The sequence below is a fragment of the Carcharodon carcharias genome, chromosome 9 (genome assembly GCF_017639515.1).
Source record: "Carcharodon carcharias isolate sCarCar2 chromosome 9, sCarCar2.pri, whole genome shotgun sequence".
In the NCBI taxonomy this organism is placed as follows: Eukaryota; Metazoa; Chordata; class Chondrichthyes; order Lamniformes; family Lamnidae; genus Carcharodon; species Carcharodon carcharias.
The window spans coordinates 90,788,619-90,806,920 of NC_054475.1; the positions used below are offsets into that span (position 1 = coordinate 90,788,619).

Sequence of the window (18,302 nt, forward strand, 5' to 3'; positions counted from 1 at the left end):
GAACTGGCTGTACGCGGGAAAGGTTCTTGTTCCGCTGTTAGTCAGTGAGGTTTTACTCAGCCAGTTCGAAGCAGCGTTAGTTGTTAGTCGGGCAATGATCAAGCTGGTGATTATATTTCTTCAGGCTAGGAAGAGCTGTGAATCGTTGGGAGTTGGTTCTATGATAAACGCTGTGGGCTGTATGTACCACGTTTGACATGAAATTGTACATTATAATTATAACCTTTAAGCGCTCAAAGAGTGCCTGGGTGAAATGCAACAATTGTTTATTCCTTATATTGTCGACTGCATTCGCTGCTCCCAATGCGGTTTCTCTACATTGGAGAAACCAAACGCAGACTGGGTGACCACTTTGCAGAACACCTTCGCAAGCATGACCCAGACCTCCCTGGCACTTGCCATTTCAACACACCACCCTGTCCTTATGCCCACATGTTTGTCCTTGGCCTGCTGCAATGTTTCAGTGAAGCTCAACGCAAACTGGAGGAACAGCACCTCATCTTCCGACTAGGCACTTTACAGCCTTCCGGACTGAATATTGAGTTCAACAACTTCAGATCATGAACTCTCTTCTCCATCCCCACCCCCTTTCCGATCCCCCTTTTTCCAATAATTTATATATATTTTTCTTTTCCCACCTATTTCCATTATTTTTAAATGCATTTTCATCCATTGTTTTATCTCTACCTTTTAGCCTATTTTGATCCCTTCCCCCCACCCCGCCCCCACTAGGGCTATCTGTAGCTTCTGGAAAGATTACAACTGCAAATTAGTGGCTCTCAGGCTATTAAAGCAGACCCAACGCCACCATCTTTGGAGAGCGATTAGGGAGCACGCGCGTGATTCCTTCATCACTGCTGGACTGCCCCATTATCATGGTGATGATTGGTTCTGGGCACTGTCAATCACATGGAACTGTGTTTCTGATTGGTCCTGCTTTCTACCTTTAATGTCACCATTGGCACATTTCTTAGCTAATATCACCACCATCTTTGTCCTTTTGTCTATGACATCTTTTGGCAATATCCACCTATCAATGGCCCTCTATTCAGCTCTACCTGTCCCCTGTCACCACCTCCCCCCCCAGCCTTAAACCAGTTTATATTTCACTTCTTTTCTATTTTTCCTTAGTTCTGGTGAAGAGTCATATGGACTTGAAAAGTTAACTGTATCCCTCTCCGCAGATGCTGTCAGACCTGCTGAGTTTTTCCAGGTATTTTTGTTTTTGTTTTGGATTTCCAGCATCCGCAGTTTTTTGGCTTTTATCTTAGTGTTTATTCCTGTCCGGAGCAAAAGTAAAATAGGAAAGGTGGCCAAACCATGGCTTACAAGGGAAATTTGAGATAGTATTAGATCCAAGGAAGAGGCATACAAATTGGACAGAAAAAACAAAAACCTGAGGATTGGGAGCACGTTAGAATTCAGCAAAGGAGGACCAAGGGATTGATTAAGAAGGGGAAAATAGAGTACGAGAGTAAGCTTGCGGGGAACATAAAAACTGACTGTAAAAGTTTCTGTGTGTATATGAAGAGAAAAAAATTGGTGAAGACAAACATAGGTCCCTTACAGTCAGAAACGGGAATTTATAATGGGGAACAAATAAATGGCTGACCAACTAAAATACATACTTAGGTTCTGTCTTCACAAAGGAGGACATAAATAACATACCAGAAATGTTGGGGAGCACAGGGTTTAGTGAGAGGGAGGAATTGAAAGAAATCAGTATTTGTAGGGAAATGATGTTGGAGAAATTGATGGGATTGAAGGCTGATAAATCCCCATGGCCTGATAATCTACATCCCAGAGTACTTAAGGAAGTGGCCCTAGAAATAATGGATGAGTTGGTAGTCATCTTCTGAGATTCTGTAGACTCTGGAACAGGTCCTACAGATTGGAGGGTAACTAATGTAACCCCACTATTTAAAAAGGGAGGTAGAGAGAAAACAGGGAGTTAAAGATCAGTCAGCCTGACAGCGGTAGTGGGGAAAATTCTAGAGTCCATTATAAAAGATTTAATAGCTGAGCACTTGGAAAACAGTGGCAGTATCGGACAAAGTCAGCATGGATTTACGAAAGGGAAATAATGCTTGACAAATCTACTGGAATTTTTCGAGAATGTAACTAGTAAGAGTTGATGAGGGGGAGCCAGTGGATGTGGTTTATTTGGACTTTCAGAAGGCTTTCGACAAAATCCCACATAAGAGATTATCATGTAAAATTAAAGCGCATGGGATTGGGGTAGTGTATTGAGATGGATAGAAAACTGGTTGGCAGACAGGAAACAAAGAGTAGGAATAAACGGGTCTTTTTCTGAATGGCAGGCAGTGACTAGTGGGGTACTGCAGGGTTCGGTCCTGGGACCCCAGCTATTCACAATATATATTAATGATTTAGATGAGAGAACTAAATGTAATATTTCCAAATTTGCAGATGACACAAAGCTGGGTGGGAGGATGAGCTGTGAGGAAGATGCAGAGATGCTTCAGTGTGATTTGGACAAGCTGAGTGAGTGGACAAATGCATGCCAGATGTAGTATAATGTGGATAAAAGTGAGGTTATCCACTTTGGTAGCAAAAACAGGAAAGCATTATTATCTGAATGGCTTTGATTGAGAGAGGGGAATGTGCAACAAGACTTGAATGTCCTCGTATACTAGTTGCTGAAGGTAAGCATGCAGGTGCAGCAGACGGTAAAGAAGGCAAATGGTATGTTGGCCTTCATAGCGAGAGGATTTGAGTACAAGAGCAGGGATATCTTGCTGCAATTATACAGGGCCTTGGTGAGACCACACCTGGGATATTGTGTGCAGTTTTGGTCTCCCTTTCTGAGGAAGGATGTTCCTGTTATAGAGGGAGTGCGGTGAAGGTTTACCAGACTGATTCCAGGGATGGTGGGACTGACATATGAGGAGAGATTGAGTTGGTTAGGATAATATTTGCTGGAATTTAAGGGGATCTCATAGAAACTTACAAAAGTCTTACAGGACTGATTCCAGGGATGGTGGGACTGACATATGAGGAGAGATTGAGTCGGTTAAGATTATATTCACTGGAGTTCAGAAGAATGAGGGGGGATCTCATAGAAACTTATAAAATTCTAACAGGATTAGAGAGGGTAGATGCAGGAAAGATGTTCCCAATGGTGGGGGAGTCCAGGACCAGGGGTCACAGTCTGAGGGATACGGGATAGACCATTTAGGACTGAGATGAGGAGAAATTTCTTCACCCACAGAATGGTGAGCCTGTGGAATTCGCTACCACAGAAAGTATTTGAGGCCAAAACATTGTATGTTTTCAAGACGGAGTTAGATATGGCACTTCGTCTTGAAAACATACAATGTTTTGGATGATCAGCCATGATCATAATGAATGGAGGAGCAGGTTTGAAGGGCCGAATGGCCTACTCCTGCTCCTATTTTCTATGGGCAGAATTTTGCCCTTGGTGGGCGTGTGGGCCTTGGCAGCGGGTGGACAGCCAACCCCCACCACCAAAACAGGGCCCTCTGCCATTTTGCGTGGGCAGGTTAATTAAGGCCCACCCAGCGGTCTGCCTGACAGAAAGCAGGGTTGGCAGTGCCATGTTCCTTAGTAATGTAGATTTATTGGAGGAATACTGGCAATACGAGCTAAGGAGATATCGGCTTTTGCAATGTTGAATGGGCCATACCAATGCAGAGTAATGCCATTCGGGATAAAAATTCTTCAGCCACTTTCCAAAAATTAATGAATCAAGTTGTAACTCATGTTCCTAACTGAGCAGTTTACCTGGATGATATATTGATTTACAGCAACACTTGGAAAGATAATTTAAAACAATTGGAAGCCCTATTTAAACAATTAGAGTTGGCAGATCTATTAATAAACCTTACCAAAGCTGAGTTTGTAAAAGTGCAAGCAACTTAGCTAAGGCACATGGTAGAGCAAGGACAAGTGTTGCTAAGAACAGTGAAAGTATGGGCTTTGACAGAATTCCCTGTCACTAAAACTAAATGAGAAATCATGGGATTTTTAGGGATGTGTGGCTTCTATCGTATGTGCAAACTTCAGTACTATAACTGCTCCACTAACAGATTTATTGCAAAAAAGGCAAAGTGGCTATGGTCAGGAGAGTGCCAGACAGATTTTGAGAAGCTGAAGGTGATCCTACCTAATGAACCAATGTTAGCCACCCCTAATTTTGCTAAACTCTTCAAGGTTACAATCAAAGCTAGTGACTTGGGAGTGGGAGCAGCCTTATTGCAAGAAGATGAATCAGGCATAGAGAAGCCAGTGGGGTACTTGTGTAATAAAAGAAATCAACATCAAAAGAGATTCTCTGTGATAGAAAAGGAAACTCCGGGATTGTTACTGGCTCTTAAACATTTTGAAGTATATGTCCGTCATGGCTGTAAAGAAACACTAGTATATACTGGCCATAATCCCATGGCCTTTGCGGGAAGATTTAACACTCAGAATGTCAGACTGTTCTGATGGAGCTTGCTAATGCAACCTTATAACTTAAAGATTGTTCATATTACTGGGAAGGATAATATAATTGATGCATTTTCAAGAATGTAATTTTTTGTAGACTTATCTAGAAATCAAGAAAAATCAGCGAAAATTGTAGAGATTCTTTATATGGAGTGAATGACTGAGTGAGTGTTTGTTTGAATTTTGTTTTATACATTGAATATATCTTTGCCTGTACACTTTGTAATGAAACATATTTGGGAATGGCGTCTCATTTCTTAAGGGCTTTAAAACCATATCTTCAAAAACTATATTTTCTTCTAAAATTTTGAAGGACATTGAATTATTTGAACACTTGGCAGCTGATTTGGATTTTTTTTTAAAAAGGCCATAAGTTCACCTTGGGCTGTGAGCAAGCATGCCTTTTCTAAGAAATCACATGACTTCAGCTAATTAACCAGCCCTTGAGGAGGGGAGCTATTTTCTTATTTGAACTGCAATTACTTTAATTGATTGAAAAAACTGCTTTAAAGGCAAAGACCCTAGTGATTTACTGGAAATTGCCTGGCAGAGCTAAGTTATGCTTTACATTCAGTTGGGAATGAACTGAGAAGGGGAAAAGCTGCTCAGCTTGCTCTCTCCTTACTTTGCTTGAAATACAGTGTGGTTATCAGTGTCCAGCTAGGAATCCTGATCTCAATGGAACTTGTCTGTATTTTGAAACTCAAGAGGCTGATAAAAGAAGGATCGATCCAACTCTGTTTTCCTGCACGCTAAAGCTCCGTTGATGAGAACTTCCAAACATCTTCTGGGACTAGTGATCTGTCCTCACATGAGGGAGCACCATATTGATAGTGTAAAAACCCTGCGAATTTTATCCTTTTAATAAAGCTTTTTTCTTCAACCGCCCATCTCTGCAGAAACCCTATTTGTTTCCTCTTTGTTTGTGAGGGCATGTGATAGGTAGTTCACTTCCAGATTACAAATTGTGTGTTAACCAGTTCTTGCAACTTGTTTTAAGAAAACAAGTTTTGTTCTATAATAAATCAATCATCCTGAGTTTATTGAAAGAAGCCTAGTTAAAAATATAAAAATTTATCTCCAGCAGCACCGCCGTACCCTTTTTCAAAGCTGCGCACGCCCCCAGTTTCATTTTATTCTTCGTCTCATCCGATGCCTCAACAAGAAACTTTTTCTCTTTCGCTCAAGTGCTAAGGAGCGCAAGCTCCAGCAACTCATTGACACCAGCGCCCATCTAGGACCCTCCACCCCTGCCTGTCCCTCCGTCCCCACCCCGTCTTCCAATCCCAGCCCCAGCCGTGTATTCACTATACCCCCCTCTGCGACGCTGAACGTTCAGTGCTTAGCAAAGGACTTAGTTTCATACCCTTACGCCCTCATCTCAATGAATTTCGGGCTCGGCACGATGCTGAACTCTTCTTCTGCTGTCTTCGTCTCCAGGCTCACTTCTTTGGGCAGGAGTCCTCTCCCTGTTCAACAGATCCTTTTACCCACCTCCAATATTCTCCTTCCACCTGGACCCCTCCCTCTGGATTCTTACCTTCTCTTGATCTTTTCATTGAGAACTGTCGGCGCGACATTAGTCGTCTCAATTTCTCTGCTCCTCTCACCCATTCTAATCTCTCTCTCTGAACTTACTGCACTCCGTTCTCCAAGGTCCAACCCTGACATTGTCATCAAACCCACTGACAAGGGTGGTGCTGTTGTTGTCTGGCGCACTGACCTCTACCTCGCGGAGGCTGAGCGTCAACTCGCAGACACTTCCTCCTACCTCTCCCTGGACCATGACCCCACCACTGAACATCAAGCCATTGTTTCCAGGACTGTCACTGACCTCATCTCTGGGGATCTTCCTCCCACAGCTTCCAACCTGATAGTCGCCCAACCTCGGACGGCCCGCTTCTACCTCCTCCCCAAAATCCACAAACAGAACTGTCCTGGTAGACCGATCGTGTCAGCTTGCTCCTGCCCCACGGAACTCATTTCTCGTTATCTTGACTCCCTTCTCTCTCCCCTTGTCCAGTCCCTTCCCACCTACATCCGTGATTCCTCTGACACTTTACGTCACTTCAACAATTTCCAGTTCCCTGGCCCCAACTGCTTCCTCTCCACCATGGACATCCAATCCCTCTACACCTCCATCCCCCATCAGGATGGTCTGAGGGCCCTTAGTTTCTTCCTCGAACAGAGGCCCGAACAATCCCCATCCACCACTACTCTCCTCCGTCTGGCTGAACTTGTTCTCACACTGAATTTCTCCTTCAACTCCTCTCACTTCCTCCAAATAAAAGGTGTGGCTATGGGTACCCGCATGGGCCCCAGCTATGCCTGTTTCTTTATGGGGTATGTGGAACACTCCTTGTTCCAGTCCTACTCCGGCCTCCTTCCACAACTCTTTCTCTGGTACATCGATGATTACTTCGGTGCTGCTTCATGCTCTCGTCGGGACTTGGAAAAATATATCAATTTTGCTTCCAATCTCCACTCCTCCATCATTTTCAGGTGGTCCATCTCTGACACTTCACTTCCCTTCTTTGACCTCTCTGTCTCAATCTCTGGTGATAGACTGTCCACCAATATCCATTACAAACCCACCGACTCCCACAGCTACCTTGACTACAGCTCCTCACACCCCACTTCCTGTAAGGACTCCATCCCATTCTCTCAGTTCCTTTGCCTCCGTCGCATCTGTTCCAATGATGCCACCTTCAAAACCGGTTCCTCTGACATGTCCTCCTTCTTCCTTAACCGAGGTTTTCCACCCATGGTTGTTGACAGGGCCCTCAACCGTGTCTGGCCCATCTCCCGCGCATCCGCCCTCACGCCTTCTCCTCCCTCCCAGAAACACGATAGGGTCCCCCTTGTCCTCACTTATCACCCCACCAGCCTCCGCATTCAAAGGATCATTTCCACCAACTCCAGCATGATGCCACCACCAAACACATCTTCCCTTCACCCCCCCTCTCGGCATTCTGTAGGGATCGTTCCCTCCGGGACACCCTGGTCCACTCCTCCATCACCCCCTACTCCTCAACCCCCACCTATGGCACCTCCCCATGCCCATACAAAAGATGTAACACCTACCCCTTCACTTCCTCTCTCCTCACCGTCCAAGGGCCCAAACATTCTTTTCAAGTGAAGCAGCATTTCACTTGCATTTCCCCCAACTTAGTCTACTGTATTCGTTGCTCCCAATGCGGTCTCCTCTACATTGGAGAGACCAAACGTAAACTGGGCGACCGCTTTGCAGAACACCTGCGGTCTGTCCACAATAATGACCCAGACCTCCCTGTCGTTTGCCATTTCAATACTCCACCCTGCTCTCATGCCCACATGTCCGTCCTTGGCCTGCTGCAATGTTCCAGTGAAGGTGAACGCAAACTGGAGGAACAGCACCTCATCTTCCGACTAGGCACTTTACAGCTTTCCGGACTGAATATTGAATTCAACAACTTTAGGTCTTCAGCTCCCTCCTCCATCCCCACCCCCTTTCTGTTTCTTCCCCCTTACTTTTGTTATTTTTTCTTCTTTTCTAGTAATTTATATAGATTTTTCTTTTCCCACCTATTTCCATTATTTTTAAATCTTTTATGCTCCCCCACCCCCACTAGAGCTATACCTTGAGCGCCCTACCATCCATTCTTAATTAGCACATTAGTTTAGATAATATCACCAACTTCAACAACTCTGTGTTCTTTTGTCTGTGACATCTTTTGATGATCTGCTCCTATCCTAACACCCCCCCCCCCCCAACCTTAAACCAGCTTATATTACCCGCCTCCTTGTAAAGAAAAATCAGTTCTGTTGAAGGGTCATGAGGACTCGAAAAGTCAACTCTTTTCTTCTCCGCTGATGCTGCCAGACCTGCTGAGTTTTTCCAGGTAATTCTGTTTTCGTTTTGAAGCCTAATTAAAGTCTCTTTTATCCTGGGTCTAACAGTAGTGAAAGTAAATAATTGGCCATTTTAGTAAGTGAATTAAACAGTTACACTAATAGTGCAACGTATGGAGTAGTGGGGCTAGATAGATTGCACACTCTTTCCATCCTGGTCATAACAGAGTGCCGTCTGTTATGGCAGCTGTCAGCCAATGGTGTTCTTTGAGGAGGATGTTTTCCCTGCAGACATCAGGAGGCACATGAAGCCACTTGAGCTGTGCTGACTCAATGTCCAGAATCAACACTAATGCCATTTCTTCACAACTCCTAATAAACTCAAAGATACTGGCCAGCAGGTAAAATGGGCAGACCGTAAAAACAGCAGTCTCTCAAGACTTCCCCGGAGCAGATTCTCACACCTTTACACACAAGAGTAACTGGGCATCACCTTAATGCCAACCAAGTCAGACAAAGTAGCAGGAATCGATAAGATTTATCCAAGTTCCTGGAAAACATGGAATTACAGAGATAAAGGTGCTAGCAAAGCTGTTTACCCACATCCACTGCACAGGCACCATTCCTAACAACTGGCTCCAATCCTAGAGAGTGACCATTGTCATGTCAGTGAAGCCACTCAATGACCCACACAGCTACTGCCCCATTGCCCTTCTCTCAGTAATATATAAGGTCCAGAGATGCCTCCTGCTGAACAGACTGAGTCTCGCCCTGGAAGCAGCAATGTCCCCCTCAACAGATAGATTTTTGCACAGGCCGCAACTGCTCCGAGCAGGGCCTGACACTGACCTCACACATTGAGGCCGGTTTCCAGAAAGGCCTGAAGACACAAATCACCTTTTGTTGACTTATCCTGTGCCTGTGACTTAGTGTGGTGCACAGGCATGCTGCTGAAACTCTCCAAAATCATCTACTGTGAAAACCCTACAACTAATCAACTCCATGATCAGCAAAAGACAATTCTGTGTGCACCTTGTAGATCAAATCATCCGCCCACATATAACCAACACTAGGATCCTCTAGGGAGCAGTCCTCTCTTCAACATATATTCCAGTGACTTCCTTCCCGCAAAGCACAGCTCTTCAAATATGCTAAAGGCTTGGCCTTGGCTTTCCAGGCCACAGGACTTCAGGACATTAAGAAGACACTCACTGAAGATATCCATTCCCTGGAAGTCTGCTTCAGAAAATAGAGACTTCAATCAAACACTGCCAAGACTGTTGTTTCAGCCTTCCACCCAAACAACTCGAAGGCCAGGAAAGAACTTCATGTCCAGTTCTGTGGTCTACCACTGACCCACGATTCCCTGCCAAAATATATCTTGACTGTATGCTGGCAACACCTCCAGATCTCATACAGAAACTGGCAGGTACCACCTTGGACAGCAGAGCCAACACACTACACACTGCCCTGGTCTACCCAACAGCAGAGTACTGCTACTTAACCTGACTTAGGAGCTGCCCATATCTACCTCCGAGAAGCCATGAGGATAATTTGAAAAGTACTTAATTGGCAGTAAACCACTTTGGGATGTCCTGAGATCAGAAAAGGCACACTATGCAAGTTATTTTGCTTTTATCTCAAGAATGAGCTCAGATATGGGCCTATGCTATATTCTTACAAGAACTCTCACTAAACATATTTAACACCAAATGTTACATTACCTATCTCTGTGCCTGTCTCAGGTCACCCATGTGGAAATCCTCATCGATGCCTTTCTTGCCTCTAGAAGTGAATAGTCTAACGCTGTCAAGGATAGCCTGGCAGCTTTCATCTTCTAAAAATGCGTATTCTAGTTTGCACCAAATCCCATGTACCCATCAATCCCTTGCTCATTACATTGGCTGTCCAGCTCAGAAACAACTCCATTTTAAAATCCTCATACTTGTTTTTAAATTCCTCCATGGCCTCATCGCTCCCTATATCTATAATCTTCTCGAGCTCTACAGCCCTCCAAGATATCTGTGCTCCTTCTAATTCTGGTGTCTTGAGCACTCCCAACTTTAATTACTTCAGCTTAGGCAGCCATACTTTCAGCTGCCTAGGCCCTGGTTCTAGAATTTCACCTCTAAACTTCTCTACCTTGTTCTCCTCCCTTACAACCTACCTCTTTGAGTGTCATCTGTCCTACTATCTCCTTATGTGGCTCGGTGTCAAATTATTTTCATGTTTTACTGTGTTAAAGGTGCTATATAAATGTAGGTTCATGTTGTGTAAAGTGCGACAGGACTCTTGCAAAATGGCACATCTGCATGGCAATGTTGTGCAGTACACAGCAGACAATGACAATGTGTGACATCTTATCAAGGACATATTGCAGGCAGCCTTTCAGAAGTCCAGACACTTGAAGTTCTGCTTTAATGATCCTGGTTGAGCCCTCGGTTAAATTTTATCTGTGATACTTGAGCATGGTGAGGTTTTACAGAGCAGCAGCAACCACAGCACCATACATGTTTCTCAACGTATGTCAGGTGACATGGGGCCTGTGTTTACAACCATATCTCTTTCCACAGTAGCCATGCTGTCATGCTTCTCTTAGGTCGAAACATGGGAGATGGTAGAGTATTTGAGTATAAGTGAATTGAGGCAGCTCCCTGGCTACCTTGCACAGACCTGAATGACATTGTTCTTGTTAATGACCACTAGTTCTAAATTCATACTGCAGTATTCTCTATTTACGAATGTTGCTGGCTGTGTTTCTGGCACTTTAATGTCCATGCATGTATAGCCATTCACACCCTGTGCCTGAGGGAACGCATCAACAAGCTCCCTCCTGGTGACTGCTAAAGCCAGTTGGGAATGTGGTGTACTGCTCAACCCTGGAAAATAGTGCTACTTAATACTGCTGATGTCTGCTGTAAATTTAAAAGAACCAGTGACATAACATTTCAGGGCTCTGGTGATTTTGAAGGCCATGAGCATGACACTCATCCATATCCAGCAAGCAGAAGGTCCTGTTGAAGGAGGCTTGTGACCCTTTCTGAAGAAACGCAGCCTTCGCTGGCACTACTTCTCAGTTAGGTCCAGCAAGGTGAGTTTTGGCCTTTAGACCCAGTGTACTAGTTATGACCTTTTTGCACAGGCCCCATGTCACCTGACATATGTTGAGAAACATGTATGGTGCTGTGGTTGCTGCTGCTCCTTCTTTTCCTCCAAGTCTTGCTCCATCTAGCAGAAAGAGGCAAGGATGGTTCCCAAAATAAATAAGAAACACCTGAGTAAAGTGTGCTAAGGCACCAAAAGTGTATAAATCTAGAAGTTGCCAATCCAGACAGTAAAAGATCTTGGAGGCTGTTATATTGTTGTATTATTCTAAAAGAGTTTGGAACTATATTGTTATGCACCTGTATACATATACATAGTCAGAAGCTAAGCAACAATGTATCAGCCTGCAGGATATGATGAAATCTGTGAATCACATTCTCAGAAAGCTCCAGCATTTGTGTCTAAAAGTGTGATTATTTCAAACTGCTGGAAACTACAAGACATAAACATGGTGGCAGCAGGTGGCTGTGAGTAAAACATAAGCATTATAAACAAAACATGCTGAATTAGATTTGAGAAAAATCAACCCTAAATATGTTCAGAGAGTGAGGGAAAAACGAAGTGAATCCTCCAAAAACAATGTGGTCACTGCCACAACAATGAACGCACAGCTCCAGTCTGTGATGAATTGGGTGGCCAATAATGTCATGGAGGAATTTGAGAAGTTTAAACAAAAGTGCAGATATTGAAATTCAGTAGCTCTCTAGAAGGTACTAGTGAAGAGGAAAGGGTCAGCTATATCCCTTTGTGGGGAGGAGAGAAAGGTTTGGATTTGTTTAGTAGCTGGGAGATCAGTGAGGATGACAGTAAAAATCCAGACAGAAATTTTGAGAAATTCAGCATATATCTCCAGCCAAAGTCAAACCATTAGATCCACTGATATGAATTTCAACGCCTGAGGCAGGAACCAGTTGGTCTGTCGACAATTTCTTAACAAGACTGAGAAATGCAGACAGCAATGTAAATTCAAGGAAACAGATGAAAGGCTGGCAGATCAGCTCTGGAGTTCTGCACATCCTGAAGTACAAAAAGATTTAATTGGAAAGGACAAGCTCACAATATCACAGGCCATAGATACTGTCAGAATGCATGAAGCCATGAGTAGATAGATGAAGGTGCTGACCACTCAAATGGCTAGCCTTCAGTTAAGTTAGAGGAAAGGCAGCAGGATTTGATGTAGCGAAACAGCAACAAAAGAATACATACCAGACAGAGAGAAAGATGTGCAAGAACTGTGCATGACCACATGATCTCACAGAGAGAAGGAAATGTCCCACTTATGGACTAAACTACAGAGCTTGTGGAAAATCCAATCACTGGGGAAAGCTGCACAGAACTGTCATAAATAGGATCGGGAGAGAACTGAAAACCTGTTACACAGTTACATTTAGTCTTACAACATTTCCTATGCAATTTCTATTTAGCAGGACTCCCAAAATAGCCACCTTTTCCAGGCAACAGCCCAAATAGATTCTTAATCTATAAAACATCCAGTAATATTACCGCAATGCATGCACTGTTGCTATAAAGGAGGTATTTCACAGCTTCTTTCTCCCTCTCGACAATGGAAATTCAAGGCTTTTAACAACACCTTGCTTCCTGGAACAAGCAAACACTTCTCTGGGGTAGCTAGGGGCTGCATTTTCATAGGTCTGTCTTCACACAGGCCACCTTTCAAGATTTCACATGACCACTCACCTCATACAGCTTTCAATCTTTCCTTAAATATATTTTCTCCCTTCTGATTCTTTAAATCCATTGTTCTAAACTTGCTTTGGAAGTAACCTTTCCCAGAATATAAAAATCTTTCATGTTGTCATTATGGCTAGCACTTTTGGGAAAAATAAACTTAATAACTTTGCCTTATTTATTTACGGTTTTGCCAGTTGTAAAACTTCTTGCTGTGCTTCTTTTGAAATTCAAACAACTAACAATTCGCTCCTCACCTATCTCCTAATGCAAATTCCCATTCATACTGTATCTACTGGGATCTCATCTTAGCTCGCCCATCTCCAACGCCTGCTTTTAGTCCTTTTTCCTTTGATGATTTAAACCTTGCAGCCTAACTGTCTTCAGTTTAATTAAATTAGGCACACAAACATAGACACACAGCCCCCACAAGCCTACTTCAGTATCCCACAGTAATATTAGAAAAATAATGATATTCTCTTTACACATGCGACCAAAACAGATTTCTCAATAACCCACCCTGATATCAGTAACCCTGTCAGTCAGCCAAGCTCACTGAAACTTTGTCTTTCTCACGAGACTTTCCAATCTCCAGATTTGAAGATCTCGCCTTGAAATTCTCTCTAAACATTGCTCCAACTCGGGCGGATTCAACAATGGCCCACCTTACAGGGTTTCAATTGCCTTCCGAGATTACGTTCCCCTGGATTTCTGAGTACACTCAAGCATCAGCTTACAAGCACAATTTCAGCTCTTCGACCACACCAAACAGAACACCACTGTTCCAAAGGGATACCTTTGCCCCAACACTCGCAGCATGGATTCACTAACCTTCAGCTGCCTTCTCGGATCTTCAGGGCTTCTCTTGAGCCCACTTCGACTATCAGGGCTTCTGCCAAGCCCACTTCACTTAAGGTCTGCTTCCTGCAGCTCTTTCTTTAATTGGATACTGTTTCTTCTTTTCTTAACTCAACTGTTCCTGTCCCCTGTCTCTTGTGCCTGTGTCTGGGACACTTTTTAGGACCTCTCCCTGTCTCCCTCCCTTGTCCCTTACCTCTAGGATATTTCCTGGGACCTGTTCCCTGTCCTGCTTTCTGATCCATCTCTCCGTGACATTTGTTTGCTATGAACCCCACCCCCGCACCTGGTCACCTAACCTGGGTTTTCACGTCATTCTTTTTTCTCTATGCACAGGCACAGAGGGCCTGTTCTGGCCCTGAAGAGCATGAAGTTGCTGATCTGTGCGTGTGCGGCCCGCTTCTGGCATGTGCAGGAGTCCTGAGGATCATTGGGAATTGGAGTTCCCAACCCCGTTGATAGGTTTGAGTCTCTTAACATGATAGATGATGGTTCTTCACACCTATTTGTAGTTAACTGTTTTTCTGAAGTTTTCTTTTGTTAAATTGCAAATTTGGAGATGTAGGGTTGGATTCTCCCTTCCAGGACAAAGTCCCATGGCAGGGGCGGGTACGAGGAGTGTTTCCCATCAAGGAGGCCAACAGAAATTCCCACAGTAACATGTGACCCCAGCCTCACTAATTATGCAGTCAGGGGTTTCCTGACATATTGCGCGGTGGTGCAGGCTGGATGGCATGCACCCTGCCATCATATCTGGGTGCCACATTTAAAAGGTGCCTGGACATCAAGTTATTAACAAGACCCATAGAGATGGCAAGGGACAAGCTGCACCTAAGTTCAGTGACTCTTCTCTGGGCATCCTCGACTGGTGGAGGCCAGGAGGTTCATCCTGCACCCAGCTGATGGGAGAAAGAGGCCAAGCAAGGAGATCAATTCTGCACAGGAGCAGGTTGCGACCACTGTCCGGGCCCAGGGTGTCCAACGCAGGTCAGCCGTCCAATGCTGGAAGAGAATGAATGACCTCATCTGCACAGCCACGGTAGGTAAGCCTCAGCTACTCACGGTTACCACAAGGCATGAATGTCAGGGACATGGGCCTCAATGGCAACATCATAAGGTGATGCCTCATAACCCCACTGCAGTCCATTCACTCTGTAGCTGGAGTGACCACTGTGACTCCTTCATCCTTCCACACAGAGAGCTCACAATGCTGCCTGGAAGTGGGGCTGGGGTAATGGGGAGGGGGATGCAAGGGGAGGAAGGGGCTCAGGTGCAGAAGGCACCAGCAAACTCCGTAGAGGAGATGCCTCTCTGAGCCTTATCCTTGTATGTGGATGGGCTCACTGTGCTGGAGGGTGGTGGGTCAGAACCCTTCTGAACAACCTGCAGTGCATCAATGCCACGCCACACAATGCAGTGGGTCATCTCTAAGATTGGAAGCTTGAGGAAGAAATGTGAAATTGGTGTGTTACAAATGGATGCTAATTACAATTCCACTCAATTCTATCTTCTCTGTTATCTTTGAGCAGGACAAGTTAAGCCAGCGAGAGAGGGAGAAGGTGGGACTTGGTCAGCCACACCTGAAGGAAGCGGCTGAGTTCAAGGAGAGGGCAGCCTAGCTGGCAGGTGTGGAGCGGGTCATTGGAGATGGGGAGACTGGATTTGAGCCTCCAAGCAGTAAGGATCCATGCAAAGGAATAGAAACCTCAGGGCCACTTTGGAGGCAGCTCATGCTATCATTCGCTCTCTTCTTTCTCACATTCAGGTGCCACCAGGAAGAGGGTAAGGCCCGAGCCAGAAGAAGCCCTGTCCAGCTTCAGCACAAGCCCAAGCCCGAGAGGACTGAGGACATAACACAATAGCCATGTGCAACTGTAGAGGCATCACAACAGAAACCAGCACCCTATATCAGCCCAGAGACACACACCTTGTTGGATATTAGCTCCAGTAAAGGAAGGATCTCACACTCTGGTGGTCACCGCAGAAGGAGACAGGGTCAGCCTAGCTCACTGGCACTTGGAGGAGTGCTGGGGAAGAGGAATCTGTGAGGTCCTAGTCCGATGACAGGCCTCTGGAATCAGCCTTCTAAATGATGGTGCAGAGTCAGCAAGAGGCGGGCGAACATTAGGCAGTGATGCTCGACAGATCAGAGACTGGACAAGTTGGGACTCAGTCCTATCTCAGGCACGAGAACAAGTGCTACATGGTTGGTCACAGGAGCCCATATCTGACGAAATGAAACCATGCTTCAGCAGAAGACATGAAATAACCAGCCAGGATGGCATCTTATCGTGGGGAGCATGAGTTATAGTCCCTCCAAAGGGAGGGGAGCCACTTTTAATTGAACCACACAGTGTCCATCCAAGAATTTCCGAATGAAGACCATAGCACGCAGCTATCTATGGTGGCCTGGGATGGATGGTGAAATAGAGTTTGGTAAAGCACTGTGTGCAATGTCAGTAACTGCAAAAGTTGCCAGTGACAGCTCCACCATTCCTATGGGAGTAGCTGGGTAGACCCTGGGTGTGGTTACACATTGACCACATTGGACCTTCCCTGGGAACAATGTTTCTGCTCATTGCTGATACCAATTCAAGATGCTTGGATATATATTAGGTGAAGTCACCAACTTCGGTCATTACAATTGAGAAACTACATCAGAATTTTGCCATTCATGGATTACCAGAAGTGGTTATTTCTGATAACGAGACGGCAAGTGCTGAGTTTCAATGGTTTATCAGCCTCAACAGTATCATTCATGTGAAAACTGCAGCATACCGCCCTTCTGCCCAAAAGGGCGGCTCAAATGTTGAAGGCAGGCATGAAAAAGGTAACTGGCAATTCCTTGGAAACCATACAAGCAAGCTTTCTTTTTTCATTACAGGACTACCTCTCACACAACAAGTGCCACACCTGCAGAGTTATTATTGAAACACCATCTCAGGATGAGATTGAGCTTAATAATGCCCAATTTAGAGGGGAAGGTGAAAAGGAGTCAGGGAAGCCAGAAAATTAGATACGACTGCATAGTTGCAAGAGGAAATTTACCGTGGGAGAACCGCTATAAGTGGAGAATTTAAGGGAAAGACCAAAGTGGTTACCTGGTGAAGTAAGTGCGGCGACTGGACCTCAATCTTACCACGTGCAGGTGGAAGGCTGGATCGTCCGTAAACATGTGGACCATTTAAGGAAGAGAGAGACAAATCACCAAGATTTGGTTCCACCTGTGACCATGACCAGGTCTGCATTTTCTATTGAGGATACTCAACCCAGGACTGACATGTCTGATGTTCCTCTAAGAGTTGAGGTTACAGAACTGCAAGTGCTCACCAAAGCACCTGATGTTCAGGCAATTCTGGAAAAGGAGGTTCCTGACAAAGAATCTGAAGTTGTGGACCTGCAACATTCTACACACACCAGGAAACCAACTGAAAGACTGAACTTGTAAATTCCTTACCCAGTGTAAATATTAAGTTGTCTTGAAAAATATGTACTTGTATAGCCGAATTAAAGGGGGAGGAATGTAGTAATTATGGTTTTATTTAGTGTGCAATGTACCTTTAAGAATAATATGTTAAGGAAGATCATATGATCTGTAGTAACCAATAGGAGAGTAGCACGGGGTACCTCAGCAGTCAATTTAGAGATAGAGTTGGAGTTGAAAGCACATGTAGTTGCTACTGAGTATATTGTATATAAGCTTAATGTTTCCACCCAAGAAGTGTCTGCAGATCAACCCTATAGCATTTTTAAGTACTAAAGTTTATTGTGTTACTGAGGTTTAATGTAGTACGTTAAGTGGTGGTGAAGGGAGGCAATAGTTAAAAAATCATTAAGAAAATAAGTAATTAGCTAACTGGAGAGCGGCAGGAAGGAAAGGGAGCTGAACTGGGCATAAAAAGTGGCCGGTGGGAGTAGAGCACAAGCAGAGTTCAAAACGTGACTTCAGGAATAAAAAGTGACATCGGCACAGTAGAAGGAGCTGATTGGTGAGTAGCTGCTGAGTAATTCTACTTTCTACATTCTAGTTTCCAGTTTATAACAAATATTTTGTAAAGTTAAGGCATGGCAAAGCAGCTCGGCCATGTGGAATGAATATCCCGTGGCATGTAGGAAGTTGTGGCCACTTCCCATGGCCCAGACAAACATATGCAGGAAGTGTGACCAGCTACAGAAACTTGAGCTCCAGGTTTCGGAACTCGAGCAATGGCTGGAGTCACTGTGGTGTATCTGCAAGGCTGAAAACTACGTGGATAGCACACTGCAGGTTAAGAGAGTGCAGGCAGAGAGAGAATGGGTGACTGCCAGACAGTCTAACAGGACCAAGCAGGTAGTGCAGGATTCCCCTG

At 44.7% G+C, this 18,302-nt stretch overlaps 1 long non-coding RNA gene across 1 annotated transcript; it reads left to right on the plus strand.

The window, feature by feature from the left end:
* The first annotated feature begins 61 nt into the window (after positions 1–61).
* LOC121282200 lies at positions 62–17,221 on the plus strand. Its single transcript, XR_005944011.1, has 4 exons — positions 62–179; positions 14,290–14,992; positions 15,483–15,630; positions 15,719–17,221. It is a non-coding gene; the product is annotated as an uncharacterized LOC121282200 (long non-coding RNA).
* Positions 17,222–18,302: the final 1,081 nt, after the last annotated feature.